Here is a 7,524-nt window from a genome sequence, read left to right on the forward strand (position 1 = left end):
CGTTTTTAAAACATTGGCAATTATGTTTATATTAGCATGATTAACCACGGTATAACAAGACTAAACGTGATCACACTGGGCAAGATTCCAAGATTCAGAATGCAATATTTAATTTGTAATATACTCGGAACATAAACTCTTTGGCTATTTTTTTTTGTGTGTGTTTCTTTTGTATGTTTGTGTGTGTGATTGTACATACTATATGTGTCATACACTTTTCAGAATTCCCACATTTGTGAATGACTGCGGTGCCAAAGACTTTATCATTTCCTTACACAGCATTAACATAGTAATCGCAGAGGATTACAATACATTCAACATGACATTTGTGTTTGAAATTAATGCAAATAAATGTTGTTGAGCTGTTGACTCATGGTGAAACTGGTCTGTAAATCCCAAATGCCAAATGGTCATGTATCAACAAAACTTTCGTTATAAGGAAATGTCTGCGATAAATAGCACTCAGCAAAGTCTACAGAAATGAAAGCAGTGTGACGACTTGAAAGATGATCAAACAGAAGCAACACGTGAATACGCGCTTTAAAAGTCAACGGCACGTAAATTAGGAGTATGTTTGAATTATATTCCCCTGTAACGTCAGATTATGGATATGGGATATTTTTCAATGACCTACATATCTACTCATGGCAACTATATTCCTCATTAGAATCAAATGTTTAACGTTGCACTGGATACAAGACACACCACAGGGAAGACGCTGGTATATCGTGTTGATTCTCATCCTGAATACAAATCTAATTGAAATAGCTGAATATTTTTATCATATATATCGCAGTAGGATGCAGACTGAACCAAAGAGCGTGCAGTCTTGTTTCTTGACAAGGGTTATTGATGTTTACTGATGATTCAATAAACTGTCACCTCCAAGAATCTGATAGACTGACAGGATGTTTGTCACCAGTACACGAAGCAGATAAACACTAAAACTCAAGTTAAAAACTATGTGGTTAACTAGAATACTAAACTAAAGGCGATGTAATTATGTGCGATATCTAGTTCCTCGTGGCCTACGATTTGTATCAGCATGCTCAAATTTCTAATTTCACGAACGACTATACAATTTTAGCGTTAAAGGACAAACAATAATAATTCTCACAAAAATGTGTCCAATATGTTCATCATTTGCCTATTTAAGAGAACCACAACCCTTATGACCAAACCTAGATCCAATAGAAGTTAATGTGAACAATGACTCTCTTGTAATTACTCTACTTGTACCGCAAACGAGACATCTTTGAAATCATTTGTATTGGTCTGTAAACGTGGTTACTGATAGAATACAAATGTTACTGACATTACTTTCTTTGTTTGTTGGTGTCAGTCCTTTAAGGAATTGTATGTGATTCCAGGCTAACAGTTTAGTTAAGGAATCACGTAACATTAATTGAAAGTAGCACAGCACAGCTACAGCACAGATATGTGACATATGTCTCTATGTAGCCTAAATGTGAACGTGCACAGTACATTGTTGATGATTACAGGAGGCTAAATGTACTGCGTTAATTCGAAAGTCATCACTTGAAATCAGCACATATCATAGCCAACGTGGAAACTGTGCAGTGCGGTGAAGCCTTTAACTTTTACACGTCGGACATCAATGAAAGGTAGACGCATCTGGTTGGCCATCCACAGATCTCCGTCAACAAAGGTCTGGAAAGAGAAAACAGTAAAACTTGATATCCCTGAATCAGAAAGTCAGATGTGTGGTGTCTGTTTAATCGTCTTGAAGTCGAAGTGCAACTTTCTTATCAGCAAAAAAAAAATGTAAGCATTTAGTTTGTTCTTTTTATCTGAACAAAGTCAGTTACTGTATCTATCACCATGCATGCGCTAGATTTCATCTTAAAGATGTGTACGTTGCATACCTCGAAGGTAGACTGACTGATGTGGATTTGTAACATTAGTTGAAAGTAGCACAGCACAGCACAGTAGTTGAAAGAAGCTCAGCACAGCACAGGAGGTGAAAGAAGCTCAGCACAACACAACACAGCAGTTCAAAATAGCACAGCACAGAGCCAATATGACAAATATATCTATGTCTCCAAAATGTGAACGTGCACAGAACATTACTGATGATTACAGGAGGCTAAATGCACAAATGTAAAGTTGACATCAGACATCTCTGTGTAGAGTTAATGTGGAAGGCATCATTTGAAATCAGCACATCTCATAGCCAACGTGGAAACCGCCTTCAACTTTTACACGTCGGACATCAAAGAAAGGGAGACGCATCTGGTTGGTCATCCACAGATCTTGATGTGAAGTTGATCTGTATCATAAATTGAAACCGCGTAATGTGAATAACCAACTGCGTGCTTTTGAATTTAGTGTTATTACATTTTATGTTTTTAAATGACTTTGAAATAAAACTCATTTGGATTTCGTAATTGAAATGTTTATTAAAGCAGACATGTTCTCGTCACCATATGGCTGGAAAAAATGCCGATGTGACGTAAAGCCAAACTCAACTCAATTCAACTGTGCCGTCACTGATCGAGCCAAAGACTTCACTGTCTACTCTGGACTCTCTACTTCACTGTCTAATCTCTTCTATCAGGCTCCTGGTAAACACCAGATCATCCATCTGAGGCCTCCTGTAGAATGCCATCTCCTTAGAAGTGTCCGTATTGTTGAGTAACTGGCTCAAAATGTATGGGAAATTGAACACTAGTTACATAATTGTAGACATTTGAAGCAGCATCATGTTGAGAGTGATGGAGTCTAACAGAACACCTTCTCTGAGAGGAAACAATGTCCACCCAGGTCTTGTTATACGCTCACGTATTGTTTCTGAAACAAAACATCGCCATCTCATTGGTATTTCTGATTGATAAATAGAAACGACAAAACACTCACCACATTAGTATTATAATAATAAAAGATAATATCGTCTCTTACAATCTTCACAACTGAAGTGTTTCTTTCCGTTTAAAGTGTTTCTATTTCTTATCATGAATCTGTGTGTACCCAAACAGAAATGCAATTAATTGCGTCTCAACAATTCTCCCCCGAATTTATGACGGATTCAATATTTATAACACGTGTTTCCTGCTTGAACATCCCTTGTTTGTGTACCCTGTCTGTCAAAATAATACTGTATGGTATAGATAAACAGAGGGTGTCAGTAGTAATATGGGTCCCCTTATCGTAAAACGTTCCTATGTTAAACGAACGGGAGCTCCGGCGAAAGAAGAGGTAGGGATTAACTCCAACCTATTCACGAGAGCACGTACAAGGGATTAAGAACCGCGAGGTGTTGTTTACTTATCGCTGGAGCTTTCTACATTAACCAAAGGTCGACTGACCCCAGTGTAACCCGAACAGTAACGAATAACCTATTCATGAGAGTACGTACAAGACAATAAACACTGTTTACTCCTTTCATTTCTGTCTAACATGTGTAAATAATAAAAATTAACTTAATATCGCCTTATATTAATAGGTGGGAGACCGATATATATAACATAGCGTCTCATGTTGCAGAGGTGAATAGAACATTAAACGAAATGAAGCAGTATAAGTGGGTCGTCATCGGTTATCCACCGGGAAGTCAAAAGACTCATTTCGGAGAGGAAGTTATTATTTCCACTTGCAGTGACTGGTTTTCAACTAAAACAGACTGTCTAGATCACTTTAGACATCAGTACGCAAGTAAAACCTTCGATATTCCGGATTCTTGGGGATCACCGCATATATTCGTGTACACGAGAAAATTACAGACTCGCGAACTGGACGCATTTCATGGAAAACATCTGACAACGAAGAGGTAAGCAAGCCAAATGGATGCATCTCGTGTCATTGTGGATGAAATGGAATCGTATTATATCGACTTTATTCTAGAGGAACTGTTGACTCGTGCCTATACAACAAGCCTGTGGCAGAACAAGAAATACCATTTGATCAGTCTTAAGGGAAAAGATGACAACCTGTACTCCTTTATCGAGGAAACACTACACAACAATCTCGATGAAATCGAAGTAATAGATATATGGAGGAGAAATATTCGTCAAATACAAGTCTTACAGAATATATCACATCTGTTCACCCTCAAATACCAGTGTCGAGATTATCGTGACACTAGTCTGAAGACACATCGATGGACCTCGGAGGTATATCGACGTATTGTAAAACTCCTGAAGCGTGACGCCTATTAACGAGTTAACTATGTCGAATGTACTGACGGAGGAAACACTCAAAAAGGGATTATTTCGACGCAAGAAAACCGGGAGCCTTCGCGGGTGTTCAGAAATTCACCAAAACATTAAAGAAACGCTATCCAAATGTGAAAACCGGTAAAGTTATAAAATGGCTTGAAACACGAGATGCATACTCCCTTCATCAACAACCGAAGAGACGTTTTAAAAGAAACCGTGTCATAGTGGGTGGCTTGAATATTCAATGTGACGCTGATCTGTGTGATTTTACCAATATTGCGGAGTACAATGGAGGAATAAAATTCATCCTTATCTTGATAGATTGTTTCTCCCGATTTGTTTGGGTACAAACCGTAAAAGATAAATCATCTAAATCCATGTGCGAAGCTATGAACAAAATTCTCACGTCAATGAGGAAAGTTCCATTTACTCTGAGAACGGATAAAGGAGTTGAATTTCGGAACAACAATATTCAAAAGATATATCAGAAATTTCATGTTAAACATTTTGTCACACAAAATTCTGATATCAAGGCTAATTATGCGGAAAGATTTATTCGTACCCTGAGGAGTATGATATATCGCTATTTCACCTATAAAAATACGTATACGTATATAGACGCTCTATCGGACCTTATTTTCAACTACAACCATCGACCTCACAGCGGATTGAAAGGTAGAAGCCCAGCGGAAGTAACGCCGGTCAATGAAGCAGACATATGGTTGGAAAAGTATACTCACCACGGTATTGATAAAATGTCAACCAATCAGCGACAAGGAAAACCGAAGAAAACAAATATACGGCATTACGTATATAAATTTAAAGTCGGTGATTTCGTCCGTATCTCCTTGACGAAGCGAACCTTTGAGAAAGAATACGAACACAAATGGTCGCAGGAAATCTTCAAAATAGTCAAACGATGCATTAGAGACGGTTTGAATATCTACTGGTTAGAAGATCTGCAATCGGATCCTGTCGAAGGAAGCTTTTACGCGAACGAGTTGAAGAAATATCACAAAAACCCAGATCAAGTTGACTGGCGCATAGAGAAAATTCTGAAAAAGAGAACTATAAAAAACAAAGGAAGCAAAATCAAACAGGTGTACGTGAAATGGATGGGTTTCCCTAAAAAATTTAATTCATGGATTAATGCGAATGCTGTCACGGATGATGTTTAGTGATAAAGTAAATATACAATGAACAACTCAGCAGAGTGGATTGTTGTTAGTAGTAACGACTGTATCGAGTATTTCCCGGAAAACAAAGCATATCAATTTTCGGTGTATCTGAAACAACCACTACCTTTACCCGGTCATTGGACCATTTCACTGAGAGAATTTTACGCTCGGACGACGTCGGGTAAGAGGAAAAAGACGGATGGACTCTTGTATATATTTTGCTCTATTTGCGAACCTATAATCGTAGGAGGAAATCGGCGACCACTACTTCGTCGAGTGCACTCAACCTCTAGGAATATATGGCAACTGCGAACAACGGAACCATACGACATAGCTCTCAGATTGGTTAATGATACAGTTCAACAATTTGATATCTATATAACAGATAGCTCGGGTAATCCGGCTGCATTTTTAACGGATACTTCTTCGTTGACGCTACATCTTAGACGTTATCCTTTTATCCTCTGATCATGAAGGACGGAGAAGATTATGACAACGGGCTTTACGTTCCTAATCCGTCTCTGTGGCAGAGATATTATGAAGAACTCGCGCGAGGTAAGGTCAATTCATATACGCAAGACAAGGGTGACAAGACAGGCGGTGAAGTATCTACCATACGAAATATACATCCATTTCAATCCGTAATACAAAAACCACGTGATACTCAAAATGCGCAACCACCATCGTCAACCGACAGCGGTAGTCATATAAAACTGGTAGCACCAACCGAACAAGCGGTATATCAAGCTCAATCGGAAATACAACGCAATCCGGAAACACTTTCTCGAGTCGCAATAAAAAACGGAATGTGAATTAAAAGACAACGTCGCACACAGAAAGGCGTCAGTGTCAGACGTAGCACGCAGCGGAGAAGGAGCAAGAAAGGGATCAGCAACAGCGGGAGGAAGGTGAGAAGTAAACGCAGCAAACCAGCAGCAAAGTTTTATAGTAAGAAAAGAAAAACAACTTCCAGAGATATATTCAAGTAAGAGCGTTCAACAACAACAAAACCATGTCGTCCGCCTTCACCACGGATTCTAAATTTTTTAGTGAAACTCAACCAGCGGAGCTAGATCTTTTCAGTTTACCACCCACGCAAACGGCTGTAGAAAGAACCTACATTCAAGATTGTCGTCCAATTTCACCCTTATCGGGTAACGCACCGATAGAATTTCATATCAGCGGTCAAAACGGATTGGAATATATAGATCTACGTAGATCTACGCTCTACGTGAAATGTCGAATTACTAAAGCCGACGGAACGCATCTTGACTCTACGGAGAGCTGTGCTCCGGTCAATCTGTTCATGCATTCGATGTTCAGTCAAGTCGATGTGTGGTTGCAAGGTAGACTCATTAATTCTACCAATAATCATTATCCCTACAAGGCTCTCATTCAAACCTTATTAAACACAAATGAAGTTGATGCGAAATCAAAATTGACCACACAGCTTTTCGTGAAGGATACGGAGAAAGAAATGGACGTGAGCGATCCTAACGCCGGTAACAAAGGTTTGTTTGAGAGATTTAAGATCACCTCCAACAGCAAGAGTTTCGACATGACCGGCTGTCTGTTACACGACCTGTTTCATATGAAACGCTACATACTAAATCAGGTGGATGTACAAGTGAAAATGTATCGTAGCAGCCCCAGCTTCGTCCTCATGGCGGAGAAATCCGATCAGGACTACGCCATTCAAATCGAAGATATTGCGTTGAAATTCATGAAAGTTCAAGTCAATCCTGGAGTCATATTGGGTCACAACACAGCGCTCTCTACAACGACAGCAAAATATCCTTACAGAAGAACGGAAGTGAAAATGATGTCCATTCCAGCGGGACAAGTAGCCTTTACATATGACAATATCTTTCAAGGAGTTCGCCCGAATAAAGTCGTCGTCGCATTTGTGTCTTCGAAAGCGGCGGCGGGACATTTATCAAGAAATCCTTTTAATTTTGCAAATTATGATCTGTCCGAAATAGCTCTTTTCTGCGACGGAAAAAGCATAGGAGAAGCTGGACCTATGAAATTGATTTTAACACACAACAGGGGCAAAACATCATTTCCGCATACGCGAACTTGTTTCGCTACAACGGTACTTGGGCCGCAGAAGACGGGGCTGTGAACGGGCAGAGCACTATTTTCCTCGACAGGGATGAATTCGGAGCTGG

The sequence above is a fragment of the Haliotis rubra genome, unplaced genomic scaffold, assembly GCF_003918875.1.
Source record: "Haliotis rubra isolate DU_JTF1 unplaced genomic scaffold, ASM391887v1 Scf1353, whole genome shotgun sequence".
Lineage (NCBI taxonomy): Eukaryota > Metazoa > Mollusca > Gastropoda > Lepetellida > Haliotidae > Haliotis > Haliotis rubra.